Source organism: Eurosta solidaginis, chromosome 2 (genome assembly GCF_040869045.1).
Source record: "Eurosta solidaginis isolate ZX-2024a chromosome 2, ASM4086904v1, whole genome shotgun sequence".
Lineage (NCBI taxonomy): Eukaryota > Metazoa > Arthropoda > Insecta > Diptera > Tephritidae > Eurosta > Eurosta solidaginis.
This window is the reverse complement of record NC_090320.1, coordinates 86875352-86891227: the sequence shown is the minus strand read 5'-3', so window position 1 is coordinate 86891227 and position 15876 is coordinate 86875352.

The following is a 15876-nucleotide window of genomic DNA, read 5'->3' as shown; positions in this document are numbered from 1 at the left end:
AGGGATTTTCCTGACCCAGATTTTTTAGAGGCGTTGAAAACCACACGAACTTTGGTGGTGACCTTATCTGGTTTGACTACCGCATGATGTGGCAAGTAAAATGAGAAGACCTTGCCATTCGAAGTTATTTCGCATGGGTCGGTAGATTCCATGTGATCAAGGTCGAGATATTCTTGCAACACATTGTTGTACATTGTACCTAACTCCCCCTTTTTCTGAAGCGATCGCTCCATGCTGAAAAACTGCTGCAGAGCAGCCGGGTGGGATTTGCCGAGGAAGAGTTTTTCAGGAAACTCTTCTTTGAATGGAAGTCGCACAATGTATCGACCGTTTGGTGCACGTGTCGTGGTTGTTGCGTATATCTGCTCACACGCTTGATCCTCGGGGGATATCTGTGGAGGTTGTGGAATTTCCTCCTCTTCCCAAAATTGTCTCAGTTGAGAACTGAGTGTCTCGTTTGACGCTTGGACTTGTGTCGAGAATGACACAACATTTTCAGTTATTGGACCACTGAGAATACAACCAAAAATGGTTTGTTGCGCAAGGATGCTACCGCACACCTTTTTTATGCCTTCCAGCAGAATTTGTGGAAGTATGTCGCTGCCAATGACCATGTCAGTCTGACCTGGTATGTGGCAACTGGGATCAGCGAGCTCAAGGAGTTTGAACTGCTGCCAGATTTTGCGACTAATGGTGGATGTTGGCAGATTTTTTGTCAGTTGCGGCAACACAATGGCATGAGCCTTTATCCTTTTCATGGCCTTGGATGCAACCAGTGTCAAAGGACAAGGCTTGGAGGACTTTTGTACGACTTGTCCACCCATGCCAGATATTTCGAACTTTGAATGTTCGAATGGAAGTTTCAACCGTTTTTGAACTTTCGAGGAAATGAAAGTTCTTTCCGAGCCCTGATCAATAAGGCTCTCAGTTGAAATAATTCCCCTTCGTGTTCGACTGCGACCATAGCAGTAGGAAGGAGAATTTGGATATCATTGGCTGCATGCAATGATTGAACCGGTGCGTGTTTTGAACAACACGTTAGCTCGCTAGAATCGGAGCTATTCTGCGTTTGTCGAACGGGAGATTTTGACTCAGCAGTTGTGTGCTGCACGTTTGGTGCATTCGTTCGCGGGTTGGAACGTTGAGCTTGTGTACTCGCATGCAACAGCGTGTGATGCCGTTGATGACATGTCGAACATGACCACTTGCTCGTGCACTCATTGATGATATGAGTGCTGCTAAGGCAGTTTGTACACAGCTTAGCTTGTTTTACGAATTGTGTCCGGTTTTGCACAGACATTCGCTTGAATCGTGGACAGAATCTAATAAGGTTCGGGGATTTGCAACATTGGAAAGTTTCCTTTTTAGATTCTGCCACAAGGGTTTGTGTCCTGTTGAAGGACCTGTTTTGCGCAGAATTTTGATTTGCGACTGCTTTTTGTTTGCTTGGTTGAAGCCTATTGACCCTTTCAACGACTTCATATCTCGAGGTGAGAAAGTCGTTCATTTGTGACCATGAGGGTAGATCTCTTCGAGAAGAGAGAGACTGTTCCCAAAGTGACAGGGTTGCTTCTGGGAGCTTTGATGAACAAATTTACACCAGAATCGGAACATGTGAACATGTCACGAAAAGCGGGCCATTCTTCATAGCCACCATAAAAGGTCTCCGTGTCGCATGCTGGGACTTTGAGCTAAATATTTGCCTCAGCCGGGGGTTGTTCCATGCGGGGTGGTGGACTCGGCGTTGCCATCATTTTGATCAACGAAAGTTGATCGGCAATCTTTGCTTTTGTCACTTCATACGTATCAAGGCAGGCGCATTGTTTGCCTTGTACTGAACTCTTAACGTCTTCAGGGAAACTTTCGTCTGGTTTCGAAAATACCAGATCGTAAACCGATTGAAGTCGTACCCAATAATCATCTAGTGATTTGTCCTTTATCATGAGATACGATTCAGTGTGATCCTGAATCGGTGCTTCGTTGAATTTTGCACAGTATCTCATCAGATTGTCACTTTCCGCGATGAACTTTTGCGCGGATGGGTCAACTGATTTGGATTTCCGGCGGGGGGATGTTGACCTTTCCTTGCCCGTTTCTTCCTTTGGGCCACATTTTGGGTTTGTCCCGGTTTCGGACGTTTTTGGGGGACTGAGAGGCATTTTATGCAAACTTTTGGGTTTTCATGAAAAAAAACCGAACTAAATATTTGTCCGCTCAGAGAACATTCGCAAAATTCGAAGATCGAAAACTCTTCGTGCCACAGAAATTTAAAAAGGGAATTTAAATTGGTGGCGGTGTTTGTGTTTGTGTTTTTTTTTTGTTTTTTTTTTTTTTAAATAGAGTCAAGCACGGACAACGGGACGTTCCTTATATGACTTAAATCCGCGAAATTCGGAATTTTATAGTATGTATAATGTTTTGCAAAAACAAAAAATATAAAATTAAAAAAAATCACAAACACTTTTCACTAAAATATACGTGTAAATATACGTGTGGAAATAAACGTGTATTTGTAAATTACTGGTATATATAGGTATGTATATATTAGAAAATAATAATATGTACTTGAAGTTTGTATGGATATTTTTTTTGAAAGTTCCTATAGGGACGAAAATATCTCAAACTTAGTTTTGTACGCCAGAATAAGTACAAATGTATGTTCGCAATATACAAACGTATGTATGTATATATTTGTTTGTGCGAACGTATGCACGAGAATCAGATGAGCTTCTCTGTTTATGTTTACAAACAGAAGAGTTTGTTTTGATTCGCTTCTTTGTCGCTTTAATGTCGCGTTTCTTTTGTGAAGCTGAGTGCGCTTGATTGCACTGTTGGGAGAGTGCAGCAAAGAAAGATGAAAAAATTGCAAATATGAGAGAGGTTGAGAAATTTGATCAGCAGTACACTACTCTCGTTGCTAATGTAGCTATATGTGCTGGGAGAATGTCGCTGGAAGAGCGACTTGAACGTGTGAGTAAACCAGTATGATGTTCTCAGAGTGGAGAAATAGGAATGTTGGAAAAGCAACTTGAAATTATTTGTACATGTGTGTAAGTATGTACGTATGAATATTATGATTTTTATATATGCTGAAAAGCAAAAAAAAAATGACTTGGAAGAAGTTGAACTGTATCGACAAGTTCAACGCTCTGTTCGAACAACGGGGTAAACTCAGCTGTAGAAGAAATTTTTGCTGATGTTGTTCTTGCACAGTGGGTTTGAGTAGGCAAGTAAACTGCATTTTTTTGTTGGTTAAATACCACTAGAAATATGTATACATATATATATATATATAATTGTCGGATTTTGCCTATTGGTATAGCGGAATATTTTCTACCACTTTTTGGTTGCAAAAAAGTTGCAGTAAAACCAACGGTAAGAAAATTTCCGCAATATTCATGTATATATGTGGATATATATATATGCTTTTGCAGTTTACAAAAATAATATAACTTTTGCGGAAAAAAGTTGTATTATTTTCTAGTGTTTTTTTTTATGGAAAATAAAAAAAAAACTGCCTACTCACCAATTCTTGTATGTACTGCTTCTTATTGTGTTGTTGTTGCCTGGCCTGCTTGTTGTTGGTGGATGCTGCTTAACTAGCTGTTGGATAGAGTTGATTTTTTTGATTTTTCCAAAACCGGCACTTGAATAAGTGCTCCCCAACATTTTTCAAAGTTTTTTCTCTTTTTTAAAATGCAAGCGTGCACCAAAAACGAATTTTTTTGTGCTATTATTTTTTTTTTGTATATATGTGTATATATTTTCTCCAGCACTTCCTTCACTCAGTTTTCAATTTGTTGTATGTTTTTGTTTTAAATTTTTATTTAATTTTTGAAACGAGCGATAATTCGATTTAAATTTATAATTTTAGTTTATAATTTTTAGGGCTGGCCAAAGATGGCTGCGAAGGACCATGAAAAAAGATGGTCTTTCTTCGCTGCACTGCACCTCTTTCCTTTTAAATAAAAAGAGTTTATAGTTTAGGTTTTTTCTTCAAACGTTATAATTTTCGAAATTCACTTTACACAGCTTCTATTACTTTAATTATCATAATTCAATTTCAAAACTTCAGAAATAAACACATATGTTTAAAAGAATTTAATATAAATGTTGTGTATATAACTATACAAACGAAGCGCGTCCGCGGTTGGCGGCTATTAGTACTTGACTAGCCGATTCGTGCATTGGTTGATGGTGATGGCCCCTCGTCGGTGTTGGCGCCTTCCAGTTCGCCGCGTACGGCTGCGCGTGAGGGTGGCGCGTGCCGCCGTTTAATTTGGTAATGAAGGCGGCTTAAACAATAATCATCAGCATTAAACTGGTGTTATCGATTGTTATTCACTGAGTAAAATGCCAAGAGTCTGGGCAGATTTGGTACAACTTCGAGGACACAATTTCACGCACATTGGCACATGCAGAAAAGCCACCAGCGGAATACACAGTGGAAGATATATCATTGCGTTTGCAACGCTTAAGGAATTATGGGATGAATTCACTTTCATATCTATGGCGATGTATAACAGCCCCGCCGCTGGCAGTTTTTGACTGCGTACAAATACCGATAATGGCGCCCTTTCATTACATATCGTCGCTCCCATGGAAGACTAACACGTCTCAGATTTCCGTGCTAGTTTTCTATGAGAAAAACTGAGACGTGTTAGTCTTTCGAGGGACAATATTATACTGAGTTTTGCTTTAAAAAAGATTTTTTTTAAATTTTGTTCATCATAGAATATAAAAGAAATGAAATCTTAATAGATAGGTATAAAACATTTATTTTGATTGGGGTCTTAGAGCCGGTTAACGCTAACTGGCAGTTTATTTGACAGATAACCGGATGATTTCTAGTAAATAAACTGTCAGTCAGCGCTAACCGGAGATGGTGAAAAAGGTTTTTAATAATATTTGTTTACTAAAATGTAAAACTTAAAACAATACATATATACATATTGTAACGAATTTACTTGCAATTCCCCTTATTTGCAATCTTCTACTAAGTTCGAATCACTAAACTGTTGAATAAATAACTCCAATATTGAAGAATGGAAAAATGGCGTTTATTAAAGTACTTCACAATAACACATATACTTTGCAACTAGCTTGCTTAATAACCAAACTGACAGATAGCTTAAATGAAAATGATCTATTGCCCGACAGATAGCGTGCTTAACTGAAACTGCCTCTAGTACCTTTACCGCTGGTGCTTTTATAGTCTGTGATTTCCTCGTGGCATCTTCTAGGCGATTCCAGAATTTACTTAGTTACCGCCATATAATTATAACTACAGATGCACGTATATAGATTCTCATATGCGTGTATTTGTGAGCGACACTCCCACAATTACAATTGCATACTTTTGGGAGCATCTCAGATAAGATATCTGCATGTGTTTGTGCATATCTTCTCTGCTGCGTGTACGTACATATGTGTAGACATAATGATTTATTCGTTTACGTACATACAAGTGTAGCAGCTTGCTTCATTGTTGTTGTGGCTTTATTTACTTAGTATCAGATTAGTGATGGGAGTATCACTTAATGTCACTAATATTCATCACACTGTCCTCCACATAAGTCTGATCGTACCGATCAGACAAATCTCCCGATCTAAACGCTGCTAGCATCTCTAAATGTACCACTCTTCTACTTCGTGGTTTCCCAATGGTTTCTATGCGGTAGATGGTGTCACTGATCTTCTTCACAACTTTGTACGGGCCTTCCCAACTGCGCCGAAATCTGGATGGAACACCTTTCCGCCGGTGAGGGTTGTATAACAGTACCAAATCTCCCTCCAAGAAACCTTCCGATTTATTGTTCTCATCGTACCTGCGTTTCATCTTACTACTCATTATCCTTGATCGTTCCTTCGCACTTTGTTGTTTAGCTAATGAACTACTTTGTAGAGCTTGCTCTTGGCGGATTGCCTTCACATACTCAGTATCGTTCCGACGTTTCCCAACAGAAGTGCCCGCTGGCTTGAAACCACCCTTGCATTCTTTCTGGAAAATTATTTCAGTCGTTTTAGTGCGTCTATTAGGTTTTGTCAATGCCAGTGTTTCTCTCGCAGGTACTTTTGATTTCGCTTTATTTGGCCCATTCGATCCATCAACCTTTGCTCGATCTACTTTAATTGACTTTCGTGGTCTATGTCGAATCTCTTTCACCAGCACCCGATTACTGCTGAACCCTTCTTCCAAACTGAAGTTAAGTGGCACATCCTGGTTCTCATAGCTCATAATCTTTCTTGGCATATCGATCCTGATGTCATGGTCAACTAAGAAGTCCACTCCCAATATGACTTCATCAACAATCTCCGCCACAACGAATTTGTGTAGAACCATTATCTTTCCAATTAATACCTCACATACCACTTCTCCTTGGACTTGATTATACTCGCCAGTGACCGTACGCAACCTTGCTCCAGGTAATGGCTTTACTCTCCTATTGACCAAATCAGATCGGATTAAGGAATGAGATGCGCCAGTATCTACAGTCAGTACACGTTCTTTGCCATACACATTCCCTCTGACAGTAAGACTGCTCGATTTTCTACCAATTTGCGACACAGATATCACAGGACATTCAATAGCTGGGGCAAGTTTTCGATCTTTACATCTGACTCGCTCTTGCTTATCTCCTCCAGATTTGCGTTTACGGCCACCCAAGTTGGAACTACCAGGAACAAGATCGCAATGACATGCAATGTGACCGGCCTTCCCGCATTTGAAGCATTTGATAACTCTTTCACTCCGCTTTTGCGATCCTTTCAACGCCTCCAATATTGCGTCTACCCACTCTGGCCTTTCTACTTCCACACGGCGTGCTTTGAAAACTGGCTTACACAGAAGCGACGCTGTTTCATGAATCAGAGCATGTGATACCGTTTCTGCGAATGTTAGTTTTGGATTCGCATATGTAGCCCGCTTCGTTTCGACATCTCGTATGCCATTTATGAAGTTCTGGATCTTTACCCTTTCAGTGTATTCCACGGGTGCGTCCGCATTTGCAAGATGAGCCAATCTTTCCATATCTGAAGCAAACACCTGCAATGTTTCATTTGCTTTTTGGTAGCGGTTTTGCAACTCTATTTGGTGTATCTGCTTCCTGTGTTCCCTTCCGTATCGCCTCTCTAGAGCGCTCATCAATATTTCGTAGTTGTTCCGCTCTCCCTCAGGAATAGTCTCTAGGATTTCATCCTTTCAATGCCACGAATAGTGCAGCAACTTTATCTTCAGCACTCCAGTTGTTCACTGCTGCGGTCTTCTCAAACTGAATCTTAACCCTTAATTAGGCGCATGGGGTCAGGGCAACTTGAAATTAAAAAAATAATGGCTTACAGTCTTCAGAGCGTACTAACGCTCTTTCTACCTTCCTCACTCCCCGCGGGGTATGCAAATTAGTCGCGTTCAGAACATCAACGCGCGCGCACCCATCGCTGCCCTTTAGAGCGCTGACCCCATGCGACCAGTTACGTTCCATTTTTTGGCGGAGGTAAGTTTTTACTTTTGTGATTTTTTTTGTGTTTATATTAGTATATTGTTTAATATTTATCTTTGTACGTGTGTATTTTTATAATGTATGATTTCTTTATGTATTTGTGAGTTTTTTATCCATTTTCTTTTTTTTTTAGTTTTTTTTTTACTGATTTGAAACGACAATATATATTGCAATATATAAAAAGACGCCTGATATTTCAACTGAATTTTTCCCAAACAAAAATAGACCAGTATATAGTTCAGTTTTCGGATTTCGTAATCAAATGACTATAGTCTCATATGTTCCTAAGCCAAACAAAGCTGTTGTTTTACTTTCAACCATGCACAATGATAACGCAAGCGCTCAGAAACCCGAAATAATTACTTATTCCAATAGTACCAAAGGTGGTGGGGATTGTAATGAGCAACTTTGCAGCAATTATAATGTTGGAAGAAGAACAAAAAGATGGTCACTGACTGTATTTTTTCATGTTATAAACATATATGGCATCAACGCATTTGTCATACACAAAGCGAATACTGAGAAGACTATAACACATACAAGACGGATTTTCTTGAAGAAAGTAGCAGCAGAACTTGTGGAAGATCTCCAAAAGCGTCGCATACAACTACGTGCTGTACCAGCGACAACAAAAAAACGGCTCAGTCAAATTCATGATATGAACGAGGCGATGCATCAATCGACAGCTAAGCGCGGGGGCTGTTCATAATGTCCCAGAAAGGACGACAAAAAAGTGCCAACAAAATGTTTACAGTGTCGAAAATTTATTTGTCAGCAACACTCAAGGGTCTACTGCGTCGGATGCAAAAAGAAAAGAATCCGCTGATGAGACTGAATAATTTTTATTTTTTAATTTGATCTCGGCTATGTCAAAAAAATTAGTTCTAAGAGAAGTTTACTGTTTTCTTTTTTTTTTTATAATTTGAATGTTCCAGTCAGTTTTTGTTTCTTAAAGTGAAGTATTTAAAGAACTTTATTAATCACAATATAAATCTATTTAGTTTTATTCCTTTTTGATATTCCTTTTCCAATGTTTTTTTGGGGTCACTCAAGACCCCATGCGCCTAATTCGGTGATTTTCTTAATGCGCCTAATTAAGGGTTAAACACCTGGAAAGGAACAGAACCGTCAAAGGATGGTGTTTTTACCTTTGGATTACTCGCTGAAACAGCTGGGCAATTTAGTTGTAACTGCTCCATACGACCCTTCAAATCATCGACTTCTGCCTGAAATTGAGCGATTTTAGCATCCTGCGCTTCCAGCTTTGATGTTACCCTTGCTTCCTGTGCTTCCAACTGCGAAGACATTTGTGCCACCTGCAAGCGCTCCTCTTGTTCTTCCATCTTGGATGTTATGCGTGTCTCCTGTGATTCCAGTTGGGATGCCATATATGTCTTCTGTTCTTCCAGTTGAGTTTCCATCTTGGATGTAATCTGTGTCGACATTTCTGACATACGCGCTTCTTGTGCTTCAATCTTCGATGTAATCTTTGTCGACATTTCTGTTCGTGTCGATGTTTGTGCAGATATTGCAGCCAAAATCATGTTCAAGTCTGTGCTCGTAACTGTTTCCGATGTTTCGTTTTTCTCTTCAATTTTTGTTGTTGTCTCGTCCCCATCAGGATAAAAGACATACTCGTCCACATCAATTCCTTGCGACTCCATTATCTCTCGTAGCCGTATTGCCGGTTGTATTCAATCCACGGTTCTCCAACTCCTTTTTCAGTTGCTGGATCCTCAATTCACTTAACTTTGGCATGTCCAAGTTGTAGTCGAAGTCTTTGGAATTTATTCAACAATTCCTCTTCTGGCACCAATTGTAATGAATTTACTTGCAATTCCCCTTATTTGCAATCTTCTACTAAGTTCGAATCACTAAACTGTTGAATAAATAACCCCAATATTGAATAATGGAAAAATGGCCTTTATTAAAGTACTTCACAATAACACTTATACTTTGACCCTAGCTTGCTTAATAACCAAACTGACTGATAGCTTAAATGAAACTAATCTATTGCCCGACAGATAGCGTGCTTAACTGAAACTGCCTCTAGCGCCTCTACCGCTGGTGCTTTTATACTCTGTGATTTGCTCATGGCATCTTCTAGGCACTTCCAGACTTTACCTAGTTACCGCCATATATAGTTATAACTACAGATGCACGTATATAGCTTCCATATTCGTATATTTGTGAGCGACACTTCCACAATTACAATTGCATACTTTTGGGAGCATCGCAGATAAGATATCTGCATGAGTTTATGCATATGTTCTCTGCTGCGTGTACGTACATATGTGTAGACATAATGATTTATTCGTTTACGTACATAAAAGTATAGCAGCTTGCTTCATTGTTGTTGTGGCTTTATTTACTTAGTATCAGATTAGTGATGGGAGTATCACTTAGTGTCACTAATTTCGTCACAATATGTATACATATTACAAAAAATTAGCTCTTTTTGCCTTTATATTTGCAAATATTCTATAAACTTTCTTGTATACAAGCTGTCTAAAATTTCGTGTTCAATTGGAACTATGGCTAAATTATTAATTATCTGTTGATCCTAAATAAGCATTGTAAGTAATGTTCTTAGCGCTATTGCTGTGTTCGGAAATGCTGAAATTAGGTTATTCAAAAAAATATATTGCAATATGGTTTGTGGATCATTAGACTAATTTTCTGCAAAATGAATCTTTAATGCAACAATTTTCTTAAATACGTCAACACCGTCGATGTCTGAATCACCACTTGAATCATCCTTTAGCTCGAGATTTAAATATTTACAGTGTTTGATTAGCTCATCATTGGAGTAATTAAATAAATTATCATTAAAAAAGCCAAATACGTCAGTAAACGTTTGTAACTCCTCGAATCTTTCCTTTACAGAAGTTATTGCTTGATCTAAGATTCTAAAAAACTCTACTTTATATTTAATTTTAGGTCCATGATTACTTCATCATTCTGCTCATGTTGAAATTGAGTTGGTCTTTTTCTTGGGCGAATGATATTTACTGGTGGAAAATCTGTTTCAACATTAAGTTCTTGAGCAACTTTGGAAGCTTCTGCTAGAACAATATGAAAGTGTTCATTCGTGCGATATTCTGTGAACATAGCAATCAATTTTATTACAAGATTTGAGCATAATTGAGTATTCATTGTGGGACTCAGCATCATTTTACTCAAAGCATTAATTTCGTTTAAAAATTCTTACCAAATTACTACCGAGCAAATAAATCTATAATTTTGAATATTAAGAGCAAGCGAATGAGTTTTGTGAGAAATATTGCAATCCCATTCCGAAGAATTACCATATATTTCCAGCAGGGCGTCAAATATTTTTTCGAGGTGGTACCTTAAGGGCTTAACTGCATCGATTCGGCTAGACCATCGCGTGGCACTTAAAGCTTTTAATGTTAAATCTGGCAAATATTTGCAAATTATCGACCACCTTTTTGTTGATGATGAAAAGGAAAGATAAATTTCTTGAATTATATTAAAAAAAATTAACAGTTTCGTGTGTTATATTTGTTGCATCGTTCACTACCAAATTAAGGCTATGAGCCGAGCATGAGACATAAAACACAGGACAGGAACCAACGAAATTTTCACATATCTCAACATTATTGGTTTTGCGATTTAACACAACATGCCTCAGTACAACTGCAATTTGTTCCGTGTGACTTGCATATGGTGTGCAGTCCAATATAATGGAGAAATATTTTGATTCTCTCACGTTGTTCAGTATATATTTTTTTATAGTGGTGCCAAGCATATCAATTATTCCATTCTGAATTTGATCTCCTAAATAGTGAGTCATACGACCTGAATCCAATTTGAGGATTGAATTCTGTGAACATGTTCCCGTATAACTGTATCAAAGGATGCTATCATTTCGATTGCTTTTAGAAAATTACCATTATCAGGTTCATACAATATTTTTGACGACCTCCGGAAAGCCAGGTACTGTCTAGATAAAAACTTGATAGCAGCTATGATTCTTTCTAGCACGTCGCACCATTGTTTTTTTTCCGTTTCTAATAGTCGTATTTGCATTTGATTTACAGTAGCTTTATTTTTTAACATATTATTCAATTGTACCCATGATTTTACATTTTCACTGTGGTAAGCGCTTGTTTCATGTTTTTTCAAGGCTAATGATAAATGCTGCCAATCAGAAAAACCTTGCAAAAATATAAACTTCTAATAATTTACTAAATATTTTACAACAAAAACAAGCCATTCACTTATAATTTTTCCTCCGTTGGCAAGATTTCTATAATAGCAATTGTCTGTGAATTTTCTTCCATCGTCATTTGGAGGAACGTTGTAGTTTGACACCTGTATGGACACATGACTAACTAAAATATTTACAAGATCATTAGAAATACTGTCAGGCCACAGGCCGGGATCATCACCACAATCTAAATTGCCACAAATTACAGATGATGACGGGAAATTGCTTACAGGTTCCTCAGAAGTTCTTTTTCCAGTTTCACTGTACTCTCCTTCTGAAGAATATACATCGATTTGTTCAGATACGTCCATAGCTTCTTGATGTAAAGCTGCGTCCGCTAAGGCTTCGTCAACAATTTCTTGACATTCCGTTTCTTTATTTTCTGGCTTCTTTAAAAATGTCTTTAAGGAAGCCGCCAATTGCTCCTTCTGTCCTCCTTTTTCTCGTTTTCGTTTGCGCGATTGCGCGATTGCGCTCCGGAAAATTTCTTCTTTCGGTTCCTAAAATTATTTGTACCCATTAAATATTTATTTAGAATTAACCGAAGTACCTGCAAAAGAAACTATAATCAAAATAATAATACATGGGTATTTACTATAACAGCATCCACCCTGCAGCGAAAAGGGGAGACAGTTCCGCATAGAAACAGTTTCGCACTACAGGTTTAATGTTTACCTATGAACTGGTGCTAGTAGCATACATAGCGGGACATATTTAAATTGAGCGAAATCGGACAAAAACCACGCCCCCTTTTCATATACATAAAACTTTCAAACACACCAAAAACGTGATAATTCAGTAGCTGCATTATTATTTTTTATTTTTTTTTTTTTTTAATTTCAGGAGTGGGTTGATACAGCGTCGCCTATTTCAAAACTATGAAAATTTTCAAAAAGGGGAGTGGCACTTCCCACTTCTGACAAAATAAATTTCTCAATTATTGATCACAAAACAAAAACGGTTAAAGCTGTAGACATAAAACTCGGCAAATTGTAAACCTTTATAACAGGGAATAAGCCGGGAAAAAAATTATCGAAATCTCTGAAGGAAATTTAAATGGACCGCAGGGGAATATAATAGGCAATATCTTTGTGAAAAACAAGATGATATTTTTCTTCTAAAGTGTTTTTAAAATAAGAAAATGAATAAATTAAATAATTTTGGAAATAGGTGTGGCATGGTCCCTGTTTTGACCAAGCGATTGCCAGTTTACCAAACCTTTCTGGAGCCAAAACTCGAAGTGCAATAATCCTGATAAAATGTAACACATATTTTCTTTATAACCCCACATATTTATGCCAAAAATGGACCACGTCAGTTAAGGACTTCGCCCCTTTTATATAAACGATATTGGAAATTACCCTGGGCGAATATAATAGTCAAAATCGTTGCGAAAAAATATATATCGATGGTGTTTTAGTTCTAGAGAGTATTTGTAAGAAGAAAACGAATAAATAAACAATATCTTAAAATGGGAGTGGCACCTACCCTTTTTAGAATGATACTTCGTCTACGTTTTCGGAGCCACAACTGGAAAAAAGATTGACATTTATGAATTCGGTGCACTTAGTTCCTCTATAAAGGGTAATATTTCTAATAAAAGTAGGCAAGATCCTTTAACAAACATGCCAAGTTTCGATTATACTTATTGTTAAAAGACTAGAAGTAATTGGCGATAGAAGCTGTCAACTGAGTCTATAATATTCGGTTCCACCCGAACTTAACTTCCTTACTTGTAAAATATGAAATAATGAGTTACGCCCCTAGCTGATTTTACCGACGAAATATTATTAAAATATGTACATAAGTACATACTTTACGGCAAAGTCTTTGCGAATGAACTTGTTAGTGATAGTAATTATTGAGATTAGTCAATAAATGTAGATAAGTAGGTACTTACCATAATCACGATTTGATTATGATCACTCTAATAAAGTTTGGTTATCAAGAAATATATCTAGATCCACCTCTGAAGAACTTTTAACAACGTAATTGCAATTTAATGTGCAGTCGTTACGGTTCATCCACTATGCGCATCACGACAAGAACTATTTATGTATGTATGTAAAACTACTTAACCAACCGACCAACTGCGAAATAAGCTTAACAGGGGACTCCCGTAACTTTGCCAGTCTTGTCTTTCATTGTGTTGGCAAGTGTCCGACGTTCAGTAAATACTGACAGTATTTTTGGATCGCGATAAAATATCTAGAAATTTAAAAATCCATCAATGTGGATGGCAATAGTGTCAATATATATTGATGTGTAGCACCTCCGTAATCCATCAATATGTGATTTATCAGCGTTTGGTGAAATAAAAACAAAATATTGCAAATTAAAAGATTTAACTTAGTTTTGTACCAGCAATTAAATAAAAGATATTTTTGAAAGCGAAAACCTAAGTAGTGTAAGTAAAAAACATAACTTTAAAGAATTGTTAATTTTTTTATTGCAAGTAAAACAGATTTAATACTAATATTTTGTATTAAAGGCATATAATAATGTAATATAGTACCCAGTGCAGGTAGAATCGCAACTTATGACAGAAAAAGACAATTCCAAAGGATCGTCGTTTTTATTTGTTATCGTAAGTACTTTCATTAAATATTGGGGTATATTCATAGTCAAACCTAGTTAAGAATTATAAGTAAGTGAAAGCTTTTTGACGTAATTTCCTATGGGCTATCTGTCAAAGAAGCTGCAACTAACTTTAAGCACCAACTAAATTCCTTCTATGAATATACTTCATTGAGTACGTAGCACATTTCGTAATCTATCAGTATCCCCCATATGGATAGCGACAAAAGTATAAAAATATTAATTTTTCACCCTACAGCTGCTTAGTGCCGAACTACCTAAAACGTGGGGAGAGATAAATTTTTTCTGGTCTAAAACAAATCTCCTATTTTATCAGAGCGTTCAATCCCTTCAATATCTGAAAGTAAATCTGAGTAGCTGTGTTAATTTTTTGGTGGTTTGTAGTGTTGCATGGGAATGGAAAAGACTGCTACGCAAAGAATATTTACCAAGCATAATTAGTTAATTTTTAGTGAAACGAAACATAACGACTGCATCTTGAGAATTTTTAATACGAAAATATCAATATCAACGAGCTAGACATTTCCGTGATAATTGAGCGTGATACGGAGCTAGAAAATCGACCGAATGATGGCTATTTGTATCGAGTTGGGGGCGCCATCAAGCGGGGATCGGCGCCTCCACCTTCTGACAGACGAAGTTTCTTAACGGATTCCAATAGATTGGGTTTTTAGGGCCAAGATTGCGGTCCGAGCTAGTAAGGTTTTTTTTATTCTTTAGTGTGGATGACTATTTATTATGAAATTGACTTTCAATATTGCACGTGGCGCCCGCGTGCAAAGATTGCGGTCCGAGCAAGTAAGGTTTTTTTTTATTATTTAGTGTGGATGACTATTTATTATGAAATTAACTTTCAACATGGGACGTGGCGCCCGCGTGCAAAGATTGCGGTCCGAGCTAGTAAGGTTTCTTTTATTCTTTAGTGTGGATGACTATTTATTATGAAATTGACTTTCAATATTACGTCGTACGATTTGGCGCCCCTTGGACGTGGCGCCCGCGTGCTGTGCACGCCTTGCACGCCCGCTTACGGCGGGTCTGATGTATAAGTTTAGCAAAGATCCAAATTAATCAGACCGGAATGAAGACCTTGTCATATACATATGAAGACAAGGTTATGTCAGCTTGTGGCCGGATTCGTACATTACGCAACACGTTGCAGCCTCCGGAAACAAAGGAGCACTCTATATCTGTTGCGAAGCTGATTGAACCAAAGAGTATATATTAATAAGAGACGTCAGAACGCATACTTTGGCAAATTACTCGATGTTTTCTCAAAGTAGTCGTTGGTTTTTTTGTCAGGTGTATTTATAAAAACGCCTTCTATACATTTTCGTGGGGTATTTGTGTTTATTTAAATAATTGCATTAAATTCATTAATTAATTTTCTTTCCAAAAATTGTAATTATGCAAAGTCACTTCACCGCATAAATATATAGGATGCAGTTAAAGAAAACTAAACAAAACTTCCTTGAGAAAACACTCGGCATGAATTCGTTGCTTTGGAAACAACAAAAGTATCGAGTGACGCCTCTTAACAAATAT